This window comes from Carassius carassius, chromosome 11, assembly GCF_963082965.1.
Source record: "Carassius carassius chromosome 11, fCarCar2.1, whole genome shotgun sequence".
In the NCBI taxonomy this organism is placed as follows: Eukaryota; Metazoa; Chordata; class Actinopteri; order Cypriniformes; family Cyprinidae; genus Carassius; species Carassius carassius.
This window is the reverse complement of record NC_081765.1, coordinates 11,334,380-11,353,687: the sequence shown is the minus strand read 5'-3', so window position 1 is coordinate 11,353,687 and position 19,308 is coordinate 11,334,380. Positions and strand designations below refer to the sequence as shown.

At 43.9% G+C, this 19,308-nt stretch overlaps 10 non-coding genes across 10 annotated transcripts; all 10 read left to right on the top strand.

Annotated features, from left to right (window-relative positions):
• The first annotated feature begins 140 nt into the window (after nucleotides 1–140).
• On the top strand, nucleotides 141–213 carry trnar-ccu (transfer RNA arginine (anticodon CCU)). Its single transcript has one exon. It is a non-coding gene; the product is annotated as a tRNA-Arg (tRNA).
• Nucleotides 214–2,555: 2,342 nt separating this feature from the next.
• Nucleotides 2,556–2,628, top strand: trnar-ccu (transfer RNA arginine (anticodon CCU)). Its single transcript has one exon. It is a non-coding gene; the product is annotated as a tRNA-Arg (tRNA).
• Nucleotides 2,629–5,635: 3,007 nt separating this feature from the next.
• On the top strand, nucleotides 5,636–5,708 carry trnar-ccu (transfer RNA arginine (anticodon CCU)). Its single transcript has one exon. It is a non-coding gene; the product is annotated as a tRNA-Arg (tRNA).
• A 264-nt stretch (nucleotides 5,709–5,972) lies between these two features.
• On the top strand, nucleotides 5,973–6,045 carry trnar-ccu (transfer RNA arginine (anticodon CCU)). The gene has a single exon. It is a non-coding gene; the product is annotated as a tRNA-Arg (tRNA).
• A 1,257-nt stretch (nucleotides 6,046–7,302) lies between these two features.
• On the top strand, nucleotides 7,303–7,375 carry trnar-ccu (transfer RNA arginine (anticodon CCU)). Its single transcript has one exon. It is a non-coding gene; the product is annotated as a tRNA-Arg (tRNA).
• A 2,360-nt stretch (nucleotides 7,376–9,735) lies between these two features.
• Nucleotides 9,736–9,808, top strand: trnar-ccu (transfer RNA arginine (anticodon CCU)). The gene has a single exon. It is a non-coding gene; the product is annotated as a tRNA-Arg (tRNA).
• An 873-nt stretch (nucleotides 9,809–10,681) lies between these two features.
• Nucleotides 10,682–10,756, top strand: trnar-ccu (transfer RNA arginine (anticodon CCU)). The gene has a single exon. It is a non-coding gene; the product is annotated as a tRNA-Arg (tRNA).
• An 882-nt stretch (nucleotides 10,757–11,638) lies between these two features.
• On the top strand, nucleotides 11,639–11,710 carry trnai-uau (transfer RNA isoleucine (anticodon UAU)). The gene has a single exon. It is a non-coding gene; the product is annotated as a tRNA-Ile (tRNA).
• Nucleotides 11,711–11,897: 187 nt separating this feature from the next.
• trnar-ccu (transfer RNA arginine (anticodon CCU)) lies at nucleotides 11,898–11,972 on the top strand. The gene has a single exon. It is a non-coding gene; the product is annotated as a tRNA-Arg (tRNA).
• A 5,696-nt stretch (nucleotides 11,973–17,668) lies between these two features.
• Nucleotides 17,669–17,740, top strand: trnal-caa (transfer RNA leucine (anticodon CAA)). Its single transcript has one exon. It is a non-coding gene; the product is annotated as a tRNA-Leu (tRNA).
• Nucleotides 17,741–19,308: the final 1,568 nt, after the last annotated feature.

Here is a 19,308-nt window from a genome sequence, read left to right as displayed (position 1 = left end):
AACCACAGGATGGTCATGAAAAGCTGAAGCCACTTTCACCTCTCATAATAGTCATTCATCTAGAAGACTCTTTGTGTGTATTGGAAAGGACTCCAGATTAAGATTGAGATTTAAAAGGGCAAGTTAGCAAATGCATAAAAGCCCCAGTGGCCTAATGGATAAGGCACTGGCCTCCTAAGCCAGGGATTGTGGGTTCGAGTCCCATCTGGGGTGATTACAGCAGAGTGGCACAGTGGAAGCGTGCTGGGCCCATAACCCAGAGGTCGATGGATCGAAACCATCCTCTGCTAAGACATTTTACCTTCTAGACACTCTTCAATCCCTAAAAATGGGCAACAACCACAGGTTGGTCATGAAAAGCTGAGGCCAGTTTCAACAGGGTGTCTTGAGATTTTTAAATCTCAATCTTATTCAGGAGTCTTTTACTATACACACAAAGAATTAACTCATAGACACTCCAGAGGCCCTAGACTCCTCAGACATAGATTGTGGTTTCGGATCGTATCAAGATTGATTACAGCAGAGTGGCGCAGCGGAAGCGTGCTGGGCCCATAACCCAGAGGTCAATGGATCGAAACCATCCTCTGATAAGTCTTTTTAAATCTCAATCTTGTTCAGGAGGCTTTTACTATACACACAAATAATTAACTCATAGACACTCCAGAGAGAGGCACTGCCTCCTCAGACAGAGATTGTGGTTTCAAGTCCTGTCAAGATTGATTACAGCAGAGTGGCGCAGCGGAAGCGTGCTGGGCCCATAACCCAGAGGTCGATGGATCGAAACCATCCTCTGCTAAGTCTTTTTAAATCTCAATCTTATTCAGGAGGCTTTTACAATACACACATAAAGTTAACTCCTAGAAAATCCAGAGGCACTGGATGGATAATGGATGACTCCTCAGACAGCGATTGTGGTTTCGGATCGTATCAAGATTGATTACAGCACAGTGGCGCAGCGGAAGCGTGCTAGGCCCATAACCCAGAGGTCGATGGATTGAAACCATCTTCTGATAAGTCTTTTTAAATCTCAATCTTATTCAGGAGGCTTTTACAATACACACAAAGAGTTAACTCCTAGAAATTCCAGAGGCACTGGACTACTAAGACAGGGATTGTGGGTTTGAGTCCCATCTGGGGTGATTACAGCAGAGTGGCGCAGTGGGACCGTGCTGTGCCCATAACCCAGAGGTCAATGGATCGTAACCATCCTCTACTAAGCTGTTTTATATCTCAATATTATTCAGGAGGCTTTTACTATACACACTAATAATTACCTCATAGACACTCCAGAGGCACTGCCCTCCTCAGGCAGAGATTGTGGTTTCAAGTCCTGTCAAGATTGATGACAGCAGAGTGGCACAGCGGAAGCGTGCTGGGCCCATAACCCAGAGCTTGATGGATCGAAACCATCCTCTGCTAAGTCTTTATAAATCTCAATCTTATTCAGGAGTCTTTTACTATACACACAAAGAATTAACTCATAGACACTCCAGAGGCACTAAACTCCTCAGACAGAGATTGTGGTTTCGGGTCATATCAAGATTGATTACAGCAGAGTGGCGCAGCGGAAGCGTGCTGGGCCCATAACCCAGAGGGCGATGGATCGAAACCATCCTCTGCTAAGTCTTTTTAAATCTCAATCTTATTCAGGAGGCTTTTACAATACACACAAAGAGTTAACTCCTAGAAACTCCAGAGGCACTGGACTCCTAAGCCCTGGATTGTGGGTTTGAGTCCCACCTAGGGTGATTACAGCAGAGTGGTGCAGCGGAAGCGTGCTGGGCCCATAACCCAGAGGTCGATGGATTGAAACCATCCACTGCTAAGACCTTTTACCTTCTAGACACTCTTGAATCCCTAAAAATGGGCAACAACCACAGGTTGGTCATGAAAAGCTGAGGCCACTTTCACCTCTCATAATAGTCATTCATCTAAAAGACTCCTTCTGTGTATTGTAAAGGACTCCTGATTAAGATTGAGATTTAAAAGGGCAAGTTAGCATATGCATTAAAGCCCCAGTGGCCTAATGGATAAGGCACTGGCCACTTAAGCCAGGGATTGTGGGCTTCAGTCCCATCTGGGGTGATTACAGCAGAGTGGCGCAGTGGGACCGTGCTGTGCCCATCATAACCCAGAGGTCAATGGATCGTAACCATCCTCTGCTGAGTTGTTTTAAATCTCAATATTATTCAGGAGGCTTTTACTATACACACTAATAATTACCTCATAGACACTCCAGAGGCACTGGCCTCCTCAGACAGAGATTGTGGTTTCAAGTCCTGTTGAGATTGATTACAGCAGAGTGGCGCAGCGGAAGCGTGCTGGGCCCATAACCCAGAGGTCGATGGATCGAAACCATCCTCTGCTAAGACCTTTTACCTTCTAGACACTCTTGAATCCCTAAAAATGGACAACAACCACAGGATGGTCATGAAAAGCTGAAGCCACTTTCACCTCTCATAATAGTCATTCATCTAGAAGACTCTTTGTGTGTATTGGAAAGGACTCCTGATTAAGATTGAGATTTAAAAGGGCAAGTTAGCAAATGCATAAAAGCCCCAGTGGCCTAATGGATAAGGCACTGGCCTCCTAAGCCAGGGATTGTGGGTTCGAGTCCCATCTGGGGTGATTACAGCAGAGTGGCACAGTGGAAGCGTGCTGGGCCCATAACCCAGAGGTCGATGGATCGAAACCATCCTCTGCTAAGACATTTTACCTTCTAGACACTCTTGAATCCCTAAAAATGGGCAACAACCACAGGTTGGTCATGAAAGGCTGAGGCCAGTTTCAACAGGGTGTCTTGAGATTTTTAAATCTTATTCAGGAGTCTTTTACTATACACACAAAGAATTAACTCATAGACACTCCAGAGGCCCTAGACTCCTCAGACATAGATTGTGGTTTCGGATCGTATCAAGATTGATTACAGCAGAGTGGCGCAGCGGAAGCGTGCTGGGCCCATAACCCAGAGGTCAATGGATCGAAACCATCCTCTGATAAGTCTTTTTAAATCTCAATCTTGTTCAGGAGGCTTTTACTATACACACAAATAATTAACTCATAGACACTCCAGAGAGAGGCACTGCCTCCTCAGACAGAGATTGTGGTTTCAAGTCCCGTCAAGATTGATTACAGCAGAGTGGCGCAGCGGAAGCGTGCTGGGCCCATAACCCAGAGGTCGATGGATCGAAACCATCCTCTGCTAAGTCTTTTTAAATCTCAATCTTATTCAGGAGGCTTTTACAATACACACATAAAGTTAACTCCTAGAAACTCCAGAGGCACTGGATGGATAATGGATGACTCCTCAGACAGCGATTGTGGTTTCGGATCGTATCAAGATTGATTACAGCACAGTGGCGCAGCGGAAGCGTGCTAGGCCCATAACCCAGAGGTCGATGGATTGAAACCATCTTCTGATAAGTCTTTTTAAATCTCAATCTTATTCAGGAGGCTTTTACAATACACACAAAGAGTTAACTCCTAGAAATTCCAGAGGCACTGGACTACTAAGACAGGGATTGTGGGTTTGAGTCCCATCTGGGGTGATTACAGCAGAGTGGCGCAGTGGGACCGTGCTGTGCCCATAACCCAGAGGTCAATGGATCGTAACCATCCTCTACTAAGCTGTTTTATATTTCAATATTATTCAGGAGGCTTTTACTATACACACTAATAATTACCTCATAGACACTCCAGAGGCACTGCCCTCCTCAGGCAGAGATTGTGGTTTCAAGTCCTGTCAAGATTGATGACAGCAGAGTGGCACAGCGGAAGCGTGCTGGGCCCATAACCCAGAGCTTGATGGATCGAAACCATCCTCTGCTAAGTCTTTATAAATCTCAATCTTATTCAGGAGTCTTTTACTATACACACAAAGAATTAACTCATAGACACTCCAGAGGCACTAAACTCCTCAGACAGAGATTGTGGTTTCGGGTCATATCAAGATTGATTACAGCAGAGTGGCGCAGCGGAAGCGTGCTGGGCCCATAACCCAGAGGGTGATGGATCAAAACCATCCTCTGCTAAGTCTTTTTAAATCTCAATCTTATTCAGGAGGCTTTTACAATACACACAAAGAGTTAACTCCTAGAAACTCCAGAGGCACTGGACTCCTAAGCCCTGGATTGTGGGTTTGAGTCCCATCTAGGGTGATTACAGCAGAGTGGTGCAGCGGAAGCGTGCTGGGCCCATAACCCAGAGGTCAATGCATCGTAACCATCCTCTGCTGAGTTGTTTTAAATCTCAATATTATTCAGGAGGCTTTTACTATACACACTAATAATTACCTCATAGACACTCCAGAGGCACTGGCCTCCTCAGACAGAGATTGTGGTTTCAAGTCCTGTTGAGATTGATTACAGCAGAGTGGCGCAGCGGAAGCGTGCTGGGCCCATAACCCAGAGGTCGATAGATCAAAACCATCCTCTGCTAAGACCTTTTACCTTCTAGACACTCTTGAATCCCTAAAAATGGGCAACAACCACAGGTTGGTCATGAAAAGCTGAGGCCACTTTCACCTCTCATAATAGTCATTCATCTAGAAGAGTCTTTGTGTGTATTGGAAAGGACTCCTGATTAAGATTGAGATTTAAAAGGGCAAGTTAGCAAATGCATTAAAGCCCCAGTGGCCTAATGGATAAGGCACTGGCCTCATAAGCCAGGGATTGTGGGTTTGAGTCCCACCTAGGGTGATTACAGCAGAGTGGCGCAGCGGAAGCGTGCTGGGCCTATAATCCAGAGGTTGATGGATCGAAATCATCCTCTGCTAAGACCTTTTACCTTCTAGACACTCTTGAATCCCTAAAAATGGGCAACAACCACAGGTTGGTCATGAAAAGCTGAGGCCACTTTCACCTCCTATAATAGTCATTCATCTAGAAGACTCTTTGTGTGTATTGTAAAGGACTCCTGATTAGGATTGAGATTTAAAAGGGCAAGTGAGCAAATGCATTAAAGCCCCAGTGGCCTAATGGATAAGGCACTGGCCTCTTAAGCCAGGGATTGTGGGCTTCAGTCCCATCTGGGGTGATTACAGCAGAGTGGCGCAGTGGGACTGTGCTGTGCCCATAACCCAGAGGTCAATGGATCGAAACATTCCTCTGCTAAAACCTTTTACCTTCTAGACACTCTTGAATCCCTAAAAATGGGCAACAACCACAGGTTGGTCATGAAAAGCTGAGGCCACTTTCACCTCCTATAATAGTCATTCATCTAGAAGACTCTTTGTGTGTATTGTAAAGGACTCCTGATTAGGATTGAGATTTAAAAGGGCAAGTGAGCAAATGCATTAAAGCCCCAGTGGCCTAATGGATAAGGCACTGGCCTCTTAAGCCAGGGATTGTGGGCTTCAGTCCCATCTGGGGTGATTACAGCAGAGTGGCGCAGTGGGACTGTGCTGTGCCCATAACCCAGAGGTCAATGGATCGAAACATTCCTCTGCTAAAACCTTTTACCTTCTAGACACTCTTGAATCCCTAAAAATGGGCAACAACCACAGGTTGGTCATGAAAAGCTGAGGCCACTTTCACCTCTCATAATAGTCATTCATCTAGAAGACTCTTTGTGTGTATTGGAAAGGACTCCTGATTAAGATTGAGATTTAAAAGGGCAAGTTAGCAAATGCATAAAAGCGCCAGTGGCCTAATGGATAAGGCACTGGCCTCCTAAGCCAGGGATTGTGGGTTCGAGTCCCATCTGGGGTGATTACAGCAGAGTGGCACAGTGGAAGCGTGCTGGGCCCATAACCCAGAGGTCGATGGATCGAAACCATCCTCTGCTAAGACATTTTACCTTCTAGACACTCTTGAATCCCTAAAAATGGGCAACAACCACAGGTTGGTCATGAAAAGCTGAGGCCACTTTCACCTCTCATAATAGTCATTCATCTAGAAGACTCCTTTTGTGTATTGTAAAGGACTCCTGATTAAGATTAAGATTTAAAAAGGCAAGTTAGTAACTGCATTAATGCCCCAGTGGCCTAATGGATAAGGCACTGGCCTCCTAAGCCAGGGATTGTGGGTTTGAGTCCCATCTGGGGTGATTACAGCTGAGTGGGACTGTGCTGTGCCCATAACCCAGAGGTCAATGGATCGTAACCATCCTCTACTAAGTTGTTTTAAATCTCAATATTATTCAGGAGGCTTTTACTATACACACTAATAATTACCTCATAGACACTCCAGAGGCACTGGCCTCCTCAGACAGAGATTGTGGTTTCGGATCGTATCAAGATTGATTACAGCAGAGTGGCGCAGCGGAAGCGTGCTGGGCCCATAACCCAGAGGTCGATGGATCGAAACCATCCTCTGCTAAGTCTTTTTAAATCTCAATCTTATTCAGGAGTCTTTTACTATACACACAAAGAATTAACTCATAGACACTCCAGAGGCACTAGACTCCTCAGACAGAGATTGTGGTTTCGGATCGTATCAAGATTGATTACAGCAGAGTGGCGCAGCGGAAGCGTGCTGGGCCCATAACCCAGAGGTCAATGGATCGAAAACATCCTCTTATAAGTCTTTTTAAATCTCAATCTTGTTCAGGAGGCTTTTAATATACACACAAATAATTAACTCATAGACACTCCAGAGGCACTGCCTCCCCAGACAGAGATTGTGGTTTCAAGTCCTGTCAAGATTGATTGCAGCAGAAGCGTGCTGGGCCCATAACCCAGAGGTCGATTGCTCGAAACCATCCTCTGCTAAGTCTTTTTAAATCTCAATCTTATTCAGGAGGCTTTTACAATACACACAAAAAGTTAACTCATAGACACACCAGAGGCACTAAACTCCTCAGACAGAGATTGTGGTTTCGGATCATATCGAGATTGATTACAGCAGAGTGGCGCAGCGGAAGCGTGCTGGGCCCATAACCCAGAGGGCGATGGATTTAAGCCATCCTCTGCTAAGTCTTTTTAAATCTCAATCTTATTCAGGAGGCTTTTACAATACACACAAAAAGTTAACTCCTAGAAACTCCAGAGGCACTGGATTCCTAAGCAAGGGATTGTGGGTTCGAGTCCCATCTGGGGTGATTACAGCAGAGTGGCGCAGCGGAAGCGTGCTGGGCCCATAACCCAGAGGTCGATGGATCGAAACCATCCTCTGCTAAGACCTTTTACCTTCTAGACACTCTTGAATCCCTAAAAATGGGCAACAACCACAGGTTGGTCATGAAAAGCTGAGGCCACTTTCACCTCTCATAATAGTCATTCATCTACAAGACTCTTTCTGTGTATTGTAAAGGACTCCTCATTAAGATTGAGATTTAAAAGGGCAAGATAGTAACTGCATTAAAGCCCCAGTGGCCTAATGGATAAGGCACTGTCCTCCTAAGCCAGGGATTGTGGGTTCAAGTCCCATCTGGGGTGATTACAGCAGAGTGGTGCAGTGGGACCGTGCTGTGCCCATAACCCAGAGGTCAATGGATCGTAACCATTCTCTACTAAGTTGTTTTAAATCTCAATATTATTCAGGAGGCTTTTACTATACACACTAATAATTACCTCATAGACACTCCAGAGGCACTGCCTCCTCAGACAGAGATTGTGGTTTCAAGTCCTGCCAAGATTGATTACAGCAGAGTGGCACAGTGGAAGCGTGCTGGGTCCATAACCCATAGGTCGATGGATCGAAACCATCCTCTGCTAAGTCTTTTTAAATCTCAATATTATTCAGGAGGCTTTTACTATACACACTAATAATTACCTCATAGACACTCCAGAGGCACTGGCCTCCTCAGACAGAGATTGTGGTTTCGGATCGTATCAAGACTGATTACAGCAGAGTGGCCCAGCGGAAGCGTGCTGGGCCCATAACCCAGAGGTCGATGGATCGAAACCATCCTCTGCTAAGTCTTTTTTAATCTCAATCTTATTCAGGAGGCTTTTACAATACACACAAAAAGTTAACTCCTAGAAACACCAGAGGCACTGGACTCCTAAGCCAGGGATTGTGGGTTCGAGTCCCATCTGGGGTGATTACAGCAGAGTGGCGCAGCGGAAGCGTGCTGGGTCCATAACCCAGAGGTTGATAGATCGAAGCCATCCTCTGCTAAGTCTTTTTAAATCTCAATCTTATTCAGGAGGCTTTTATAATACACAAAGTGTTAACTCCTAGAAACTCCAGAGGCACTGGCCTCCTCAGACAGAGATCGTGGGTTCGAGTTCCATCTGGGGTGATTACAGCAGAGTGGCGCAGCGGAAGTGTGCTGGGCCCATAACCCAGAGGTCGATGGATCGAAACCATCCTCTGCTAAAACTTTTGCCTTCTAGACACTCTTGAATCCCTAAAAATGGGCAACAACCACAGGTTGGTAATGAAAAGCTGAGGCCACTTTCACCTCTCATAATAGTCATTCATCTAGATAGTAGACACTCCAGAGGCACTGGCCTCCTCAGACAGAGATTGTGGTTTCAAGTCCTGTCAAGATTGATTACAGCAGAGTGGCGCAGCGGAAGCGTGCTGGGCCCATAACCCAGAGGTCGATGGATCGAAACCATCCTCTGCTAAGTCTTTTTAAATGTCAATCTTATTGAGGAGGCTTTTACAATATACACAAAAAGTTAACTCCTAGAAACTCCAAAAGCAGTATTCAGGAGGCTTTTACTGGATTCCTAAGCCAGGGATCGTGGGTTCGATTGCCATCTGGGGTAATTACAGCAGAGTGGCGCAGCGGAAGCGTGCTGTGCCCATAACCCATAGGTCTATGGATCGAAACCATCCTCTGCTAAGTCTTTTTAAATCTCAATCTTATTCAGGAGGCTTTTACTATACACACAAAAAGTTAACTCCTAGAAACACCAGAGGCACTGGACTCCTAAGCCAGGGATTGTGGGTTCGAGTCCCATCTGGGGTGATTACAGCAGAGTGGTGCAATGGGACCGTGCTGTGCTCATAACCCAGAGGTCAATGGATCGTAACCATCCTCTGCTGAGTTATTTTAAATCTCAATATTATTCAGGAGGCTTTTAGTATACACACTAATAATTACCTCATAGACACTCCAGAGGCACTGGCCTCCTCAGACAGAGATTGTGGTTTCAAGTCCTGTCAAGATTGATTACAGCAGAGTTGCGCAGCAGAAACGTGCTTGGCCCATAACCCAGAGGTCGATGGATCGAAACCATCCTCTGCTAAGTCTTTTTAAATCTCAATATTATTCAGGAGGCTTTTACAATACACACAAAAAGTTAACTCCTAGAGACTCCAGAGGTACTGGACTTCTAAGCCAGGGATTGTGGGTTCGAGTCCCATCTGGGGTGATTACAGCAGAGTGGTGGAGCGGAAGCGTGCTGGGCCCATAACCCAGAGGTCGATGGATTTAAGCCATCCTCTGCTAAGTCTTTTTAAATCTCAATCTTTTTCAGGAGGCTTTTACAATACACACAAAAAGTTAACTCCTAGAAACTCCAGAGGCACTGGATTCCTAAGCAAGGGATTGTGGGTTCGAGTCCCATCTGGGCTGATTACAGCAGAGTGGCGCAGCGGAAGCGTGCTGGGCCCATAACCCAGAGGTCGATGGATCGAAACCATCCTCTGCTAAGACCTTTTACCTTCTAGACACTCTTGAATCCCTAAAAATGGGCAACAACCACAGGTTGGTCATGTAAAGCTGAGGCCACTTTCACCTCTCATAATAGTCATTCATCTACAAGACTCTTTCTGTGTATTGTAAAGGACTCCTGATTAAGATTGAGATTTAAAAGGGCAAGATAGTAACTGCATTAAAGCCCCAGTGGCCTAATGGATAAGGCACTGGCCTCCTAAGCCAGGGATTGTGGGTTCAAGTCCCTTCTGGGGTGATTACAGCAGAGTGGTGCAGTGGGACCGTGCTGTGCCCATAACCCAGAGGTCGATGGATCGAAACCATCCTCTGCTAAGTCTTTTTAAATCTCAATATTATTCAGGAGGCTTTTACTATACACACTAATAATTACCTCATAGACACTCCAGAGGCACTGGCCTCCTCAGACAGAGATTGAGGTTTCGGATCGTATCAAGATTGATCACAGCAGAGTGGCCCAGTGGAAGCGTGCTGGGCCCATAACCCAGAGGTCGATGGATCGAAACCATCCTCTGCTAAGTCTTTTTTAATCTCAATCTTATTCAGGAGGCTTTTACAATACACTCAAAAAGTTAACTCCTAGAAACTCCAGAGGCACTGGACTTCTAAGCCAGGGATTGTGGGTTCGAGTCCCATCTGGGGTGATTACAGCAGAGTGGTGGAGCGGAAGCGTGCTGGGCCCATAACCCAGAGGTCGATGGATTTAAGCCATTGTCTGCTAAGTCATTTTAAATCTCAATCTTATTCAGGAGGCTCTTACAATACACACAAAAAGTTAACTCCTAGAAACTCCAGAGGCACTGGATTTCTAAGCCAGGGATTGTGGGTTCGAGTCCCATCTGGGGTGATTACAGCAGATTGGCGCAGCGGAAGCGTGCTGGGCCCATAACCCAGAGATCGATGGATCGAAACCATCCTCTGCTAAGACCTTTTGCCTTCTAGACACTCTTGAATCCCTAAAAATGGGCAACAACCACAGGTTGGTCATGAAAAGCTGAGGTCACTTTCACCTCTCAAAATAGTCATTCATCTAGAAGACTCTTTGTGTGTATTGGAAAGGACTCCTGATTAAGATTGAGATTTAAAAGGGCAAGTTAGTAACTGCATTAAAGCCCCAGTGGCCTAATGGATAAGGCACTGGCCTCCTAAGCCAGGGATTGTGGGTTTCCAATCCCCATCTGGGGTGAGTACAGCAGAGTGGCGCAGTGGGACTGTGCTGTGCCCATAACCCAGAGGTCAATGGATCGTAACCATCCTCTGCTGAGTTATTTTAAATCTCAATATTATTCAGGAGGCTTTTATAATACACAAAGTGTTAACTCCTAGAAACTCCAGAGGCACTGGCCTCCTCAGACAGAGATCGTGGGTTCGAGTTCCATCTGGGGTGATTACAGCAGAGTGGCGCAGCGGAAGTGTGCTGGGCCCATAACCCAGAGGTCGATGGATCGAAACCATCCTCTGCTAAAACTTTTGCCTTCTAGACACTCTTGAATCCCTAAAAATGGGCAACAACCACAGGTTGGTAATGAAAAGCTGAGGCCACTTTCACCTCTCATAATAGTCATTCATCTAGATAGTAGACACTCCAGAGGCACTGGCCTCCTCAGACAGAGATTGTCGTTTCAAGTCCTGTCAAGATTCATTACAGCAGAGTGGCGCAGCGGAAGCGTGCTGGGCCCATAACCCAGAGGTCGATGGATCGAAACCATCCTCTGCTAAGTCTTTTTAAATGTCAATCTTATTGAGGAGGCTTTTACAATACACACAAAAAGTTAACTCCTAGAAACTCCAAAAGCAGTATTCAGGAGGCTTTTACTGGATTCCTAAGCCAGGGATTGTGGGTTCGATTCCCATCTGGGGTAATTACAGCAGAGTGGCGCAGCGGAAGCGTGCTGTGCTCATAACCCATAGGTCTATGGATCGAAACCATCCTCTGCTAAGTCTTTTTAAATCTCAATCTTATTCAGGAGGCTTTTACTATACACAAAGAGTTAACTCCTAGAAACTCCAGAGGCACTGGCCTCCTCAGACAGAGATTGTGGTTTCAAGTCCTGTCAAGTTAGATTACAGCAGAGTGGCGCAGCGGAAGCGTGCTGGGCCTATAACCCAGAGATCGATGGATCGAAACCATCCTCTGCTAAGACCTTTTACCTTCTAGACACTCTTGAATCCCTAAAAATGGGCAACAACCACAGGTTGGTCATGAAAAGCTGAGGCCACTTTCACCTCTCATAATAGTCATTCATCTAGAAGACTCTTTGTGTGTATTGTAAAGGACTCCTGATTAAGATTGAGTTTTAAAAGGGCAAGTTAGTAACTCCATTAAAGCCCCAGTGGCCTAATGGATAAGGCACTGGCCTCCTAAGCCAGGGATTGTGGGTTTCCAATCCCCATCTGGGGTGAGTACAGCAGAGTGGCGCAGTGGGACTGTGCTGTGCCCATAACCCAGAGGTCAATGGATCGTAACCATCCTCTGCTGAGTTATTTTAAATCTCAATATTATTCAGGAGGCTTTTACTATACACACTAATAATTACCTCATAGACACTCCAGAGGCACTGGCCTCCTCAAACAGAGATTGTGGTTTCAAGTCCTGTCAAGATTGATTACAGCAGAGTGGCGCAGCGGAAGCGTGCTTGGCCCATAACCCAGAGGTCGATGGATGGAAACCATCCTCTGCTAAGTCTTTTTAAATCTCAATATTATTCAGGAGGCTTTTACAATACACACAAAAAGTTAACTCCTAGAAACTCCAGAGGTACTGGACTTCTAAGCCAGGGATTGTGGGTTCGAGTCCCATCTGGGGTGATTACAGCAGAGTGGTGGAGCGGAAGCGTGCTGGGCCCATAACCCAGAGGTCAATGGATTTAAGCCATCCTCTGCTAAGTCTTTTTAAATCTCAATCTTATTCAGGAGGCTTTTACAATACACACAAAAAGTTAACTCCTAGAAACTCCAGAGGCACTGGATTCCTAAGCAAGGGATTGTGGGTTCGAGTCCCATCTGGGGTGATTACAGCAGAGTGGTGCAGTGGGACCGTGCTGTGCCCAGAGGTCGATGGATCGAAACCATCCTCTGCTAAGTCTTTTTAAATCTCAATCTTATTCAGGAGGCTTTTACTATACACACAAATAATTAACTCATAGACACTCCAGAGGCACTGCCTCCTCAGACAGAGATTGTGGTTTCAAGTCCTGCCAAGATTGATTACAGCAGAGTGGCACAGCGGAAGCGTGCTGGGTCCATAACCCATAGGTTGATGGATCGAAACCATCCTCTGCTAAGTCTTTTTAAATCTCAATATTATTCAGGAGGCTTTTACAATACACACAAAAGTTAACTCCTAGAAACTCCAGAGGCACTGGACTCCTAAGCCAGGGATTGTGGGTTTGAGTCCCATCTGGGGTGATTACAGCAGAGTGGCGCAAGAATGATTACACCCTCCTCAGACAGAGATTGTGGTTTCAAGTCCTGTCAAGATTGATTACAGCAGAGTGGCGCAGCGGAAGCGTGCTAGGCCCATAACCCAGAGGTTGATGGATCAAAACCATCCTCTGCTAAGACCTTTTACCTTCTAGACACTCTTGAATCCCTAAAAATGGGCAACAACCACAGGTTGGTCATGACAAGCTGAGGCCACTTTCACCTCTCATAATAGTCATTCATCTAGAAGACTCTTTGCCAACTCTTCTGTTTTAGCCAACAGATTGAAAGAGGTAATGCCAACCATAATTGAAACAAATCAAGTGTATGGAGTTAAAGGGAAAGATATAGCGGACACAACTTTAAGTAGAATAGATAGAATAAGATATATGAAAGAAAAAAAACAAAAAAGGATATGTTATTAGTTTGGATTTTGAAAAGGCTTTTGATAGAGTGGAGCATGAATATTTATTTGGAATTTTAAGAAGGTACGGGTTTGGGGAAAATTTTATCAAGTGGATTACAATTTTATATAGGGGAGCAATAACAAGAATACAGTGTAATGGTTTTTTAACTGAATGTTTTAAAATTACTAGATCAATAAGACAAGGATGTCCATTATCAGCGCTTTTATATTCTTTAGTTGCAGAACCATTGGGATTAGCTATTAAAATAGACGAAGACATAAGAGGGATAAACATTGAAGGAAGCGGGGGAAATGAAAAAATATTTCAATATGCAGATGATACGACAATAATAGTTAAAGATATAGAGAGTGTTAATAAAGTAATGGAAGTAGTACAGATGTTTTGTAGGGGATCAGGAGGTAAGATAAATGAAGAAAAAACTATATATATGAGATTTGGAGGAGTGACTGTTTTAACAGAGTATTTTCATTTTAAAGAAACAAAAGAAATAAGGATTTTAGGTGTTCTAATGGGAAAAGAAGAAAGGAATGTTAAAGAAAAAATGTGGGAAGAAATAGTAGGAGGTATTGAAAGAAGGTTAAATTTTTGGAAATTGAGGACATTAAGTTTAAAATGGAAGGTTTTAATTTTAAATGTGTTAATGGTGTCAAAGTTGTGGTATGTTTTATATGTGACTGCTATGCCAATGTGGGTGGAGACAAGGTTGAAAAAATGTTTTTTAGATTTTTTATGGAATAGTAAACCGTCAAGAATTGCATATAGTACATTAATAGGAGAAGTAGGGAAAGGAGGGATGGGATTAATTGATGTTGAACAGAGAAAAAATAGCTTAAGAATTAAAATAGTAAAAAAATATCTAGATGATGGTCACCAAACTGCATGGAAAAAGACAATGGAATATTTTTTAAACAAATGTGGGGATTTTAACATGGTGGATGGGATTTTATGGATGAAAACAAAGAATTGGATGACAGAGTGCTTACCAGAGTTTTATAGGGAAATGTTTAGTGCCTGGGGAAAATTTTTAGATAGACTTGAGTATGATCCACATGGGAGAGAAAACATTTTAAATCAACCTCTGTTTTTAAACCAAAACATTTTAAAACAATACAAAGGAATTTTTTTAAAGAAATGGATGGAAGTAGGGATAACAAGAGTGAGAGATGTTTTGTATGAATTTAAAGAAGGGTTTTTACCGACACAATTTATTGTAGATGCAATGGAGGAGGCAAAAGAGGATTACAGTGAACAAGTAATAAAAAATAAATATGAAATCATTAAAAATGCAATACCTAAAGAGTGGATAAAAAGAATAGAAAGTATGGAAGGAGAGCCAAAAGAGAAATGTATTCATGTGAAATTAGGGGAAAAACTGTATGATTTTAAGGAATGTACTGTGAAAATGATTTATTGTGCTTTTAGAGATGATGTTTTTAAAGAGCCGATTGCAAATGGTTACTGGGTGCAGAAATTCAAAGATTTAAAAAAAGAGTGTATATGGAGAAACATGACGGCGAAATGTGTGGAAACAAAATTGGAATGTTTTGAGTATTTTATAAGGCATAAAGTGGTTTTTACTGATGTTATTTTAAATAAAATAGGAATGGAAGAAAATGCTCTGTGTAAAGTGTGCCAGGAAGAGGAAGATGGGATTTTACATATGTTTTTACATTGTAGAGAGCTAGAGGACTTTTTAAGGAAATGTAAATGTTTAATTAAAGATGTGACTGAGGAGTGGGATGAGAATGTAATGGAATGGAACGGAGTTGTGATGTTTGGTTGGGAAAAAAAGTGTCAAAACAAAAGTTTCATTAATCTGTGTGTAATGCTAATGAAAAGTGCAATATGGGACAGAAGAACTGTGGCTAAAAAGGAAAAAATTGTGTTGGATGTTTGGAGGGTGTTTAAAAGAAAAACAGAATTATATATAGAAAGACTGTATGTGTACTTTAAAGGTGTAAATATGTTAGACTCTTTTTATGATGTTTTTACCCCAAAAGTGTATTGTGTTTTAAATGATTTAAAGTGGAAGCTGCCAGGAAGTGAAGGAGATTTTTAAATTATCTATGTAAAGGAAAGATGTGTAATGTAGAGATATGTAAAGACAATGTTCTGTATTTTCTATTGTTTGTGTTTAATCTATTGTATTTTATTGATTGAAATTTCTTAATAAAAAAAAAAAAAAAAAAGCGTGCTGGGCCCATAGCCCAGAGGTCGATGGATCGAAACCATCCTCTGCTAAGTCTTTTTAAATCTCAATCTTATTCAGGAGGCTTTTACTATACACACAAATAATTAACTCACAGACACTCCAGAGGTACTGCCTCCTCAGACAGAGATTGTGGTTTCAAGTCCTGTCAAAATTGATTACAGCAGAGTGGCGCAGCGGAAGCGTGCTGGGCCCATAACCCAGAGGTAAATGGATTGAAACCATCCTCTGCTAAGTCTTTTTAAATCTCAATCTTATTCAGGAGGCTTTTACAATACACACAAAAAGTTAACTCCTAGAAACTCCAGCGGCACTGGACTCCTAAGCCAGGGATTGTGGGTTCGAGTCCCATCTGGGGTGATGACAGCAGAGTGGAGCAGCGGAAGCGTTCTGGGCCCATAACCCAGAGGTCAATGGATCGAACCCATCCTCTGCTAAGACCTTTTACCTTCTAGACACTCTTGAATCCCTAAAAATGGGCAACAACCACAGGCTGGTCGTGAAAAGCTGAGGCCACTTTCACCTCTCATAATAGTCATTCATCTAGAACACTCTTTGTGTGTATTGTAAAGGACTCTTGATTAAGACTGAGATTTAAAAGGGCAAGTTAGTAACTGCATTAAAGCCCCAGTGGCCTAATGGATAAGGCACTGGTCTCCTAAGCCAGGGATTGTGGGTTCGGGTCCCATCTGGGGTGATTACAGCAGAGTGGCGCAGCGGAAGCGTGCTGGGCCCATAACCCAGAGGTGGATGGATCGAAACCATCCTCTGTTAAGTGTTTTTAAATCTCAATCTTATTCAGGAGGCTTTTACTATACACACAAATAATTAACTCATAGACACTCCAGAGGCACTAGACTCCTCAGACAGAGATTGTGGTTTCGGATCGTATAAAGATTGATTGCAGCAGAAGTGTGCTGGGCCCATAAACCAGAGGTCGATGGATCGAAACCATCCTCTGCTAAGTCTTTTTAAATCTCAATATTATTCAGGAGGCTTTTACTATACACACAAATAATTAACTCATAGACACTCCAGAGGTACTGCCTCCTCAGACAGAGATTGTGGTTTCAAGTCCTGTCAAGATTGATTACAGCAGAGTGGCGCAGCGGAAGCGTGCTGGGCCCATATCCCAGAGGTAGATGGATCGAAACCATCCTCTGCTATGTCTTTTTAAATCTCAATCTTATTCAGGAGGCTTTTACTATACACACAAATAATTAACTCATAGACACTCCAGAGGCACTGCCTCCTCAGACAGAGATTGTGGTTTCAAGTCCTGTCAAGATTGATTACAGCAGAGTGGCGCAGCGGAAGCATGCTGGGCCCATAACCCAGAGGTCGATGGATCGAAACCATCCTCTGCTAAGTCTTTTTAAATCTCAATCTTATTCAGGAGGCTTTTATAATACACACAAAAAGTTAACTCCTAGAAACTCCAGAGGCACTGGACTCCTAAGCCATGGATTGTGGGTTCGAGTCCCATGTGGAGTGATCACAGGAGAGTGGTGCAGCGGAAGAGTGCTGGGCACATAACCCAGAGGTCGATGGATCGAAACCATCCTCTGCTAAGACCTTTTACCTTCTAGACACTCTTGAATCCCTAAAAATGGGCAACAACCACAGGCTGGTCATGAAATGCTGAGGCCACTTTCACCTCTCATAATAGTCATTCATCTAGAACACTCTTTGTGTGTATTGTAAAGGACTCCTGATTAAGATTGAGTTTTAAAAGGGCAAGTTAGCAACTCCATTAAAGCCCCAGTGGGCTAATGGATAAGGCACTGGCCTCCTAAGCCAGGGATTGTCGGTTCAAGTTCCATTTGGGGTGATTACAGCAGAGTGGCGCAGTGGGACAGTGCTGTGCCCATAACCCAGAGGTCAATGGATCGTAACCATCCTCTGCTAAGTTGTTGTAAATCTCAATATTATTCAGGAGGCTTTTACTATACACACAAAGAATTAACTCCTAGACACTCCAGAGGCACTGCCTCCTCAGACAGAGATTTTGGTTTCCAGTCCTGTCAAGCTTGATTACAGCAGAGTGGCGCAGCGGAAGCGTGCTGGGCCCAAAACCCAGAGGTTGATGGATCGAAACCATCCTCTGCTAAGTCTTTTTAAATTTCAATCTTATTCAGGAGGCTTTTACTACACACACAAAGAATTAACTCCTGGACACTCCAGAGGCACTGGACTCCTCAGACAGAGATTGCGGCTTCGAATCCTGTCAAGATTGATTACAGCAGAGTGGCGCAGCGGAAGCGTGCTGGGCCCATAACCCAGAGGTTGATGGATCGAAACTATCCTCTGCTAAGACCTTTTACCTTCTAGACACTCTTGAATCCCTAAAAATGGGCAACAACCACAGGTTGGTCATGAAAAGCTGAGGCCACTTTCACCTCTCATAATAGTCATTCATCTAGAAGAATCTTTGTGTGTATTGTAAAGGACTCCTGATTAAGATTGAGATTTAAAAGGGCAAGTTACCAGGGATTGTGGGTTCGAGTCCCATCTGGGGTGATTACAGCAGAGTGGCGCAGTGGGACCGTGCTGTGCCCATAACCCAGAGGTCAATGGATTGAAACCATCCTCTGCTAAGCTGTTTTAAATCTCAATATTATTCAGGAGGCTTTTACAATATACACAAAGAATTAACTCCTAGACACTCCAGAGGCACTGCCTCCTCAGACAGAGATTGTGGTTTCCAGTCCTGTCAAGATTGATTATAGCAGAGTGGCGCAGCGGAAGCGGGCTGGGCCCAGAAGTCGATGGGTCGAAACCATCCTCTGCTAAGTCTTTTTAAATCTTATTCAAGAGGCTTTTACTATACACACAAATAATTAACTCCTAGACACTCTAGAGGCACTGGACTCCTTAAACAGAGATTGTGGTTTTGAATCCTATCAAGATTGATTACAGCAGCGGAAGCGTGCTGGGCCCATAACCCAGAGGTCGATGGATCGAAACCATCCTGTGCTAAGACCTTTTACCTTCTAGACACCCTTGAATCCCTAAAAATGGGCAACAACCACAGGTTGGTCATGAAAAGCTGAGGCCAATTTCACCTCTCATAATAGTCATTCATCTAGAAGACTCTTTGTGTGTATCGTAAAGGACTCCTGATTAAGATTGAGATTTAAAAGGGCAAGTTAGCAAATGCATTAAAGCCTCAGTGGCCTAATGGATAAGGCACTGACCTCCTAAGCCAGGGATTGTGGCTTCGAGTCCCATCTGGGGTTATTACAGCAGAGTGGCGCAGTGGGACCGTGCTGTGCCCATAACCCAGAGGTCAATGGATCGTAACCATCCTCTGCTGAGTTGTTTTAAATCTCAATATTATTCAGGAGGCTTTTACTATACACACTAATATTTACCTCATAGACACTCCAGAGGCACTGGCCTCCTCAGACAGAGATTGTGGTTTCAAGTCCTGTAAAGATTGATCACAGCGGAAGCCTGTTGTGCCCATAACCCATAGGTCGATGGATCGAAACCATCCTCTGCTAAGTCTTTTTAAATCTCAATCTTATTCAGGAGGCTTTTACTATACACACAAAGAATTAACTCATAGACACTCCAGAGGCACTAGACTCCTCAGACAGAGATTGTGGTTTCGGATCGTATCAAGATTGATTACAGCAGAGTGGCGCAGCGGAAGCGTGCTGGGCCCATAACCCA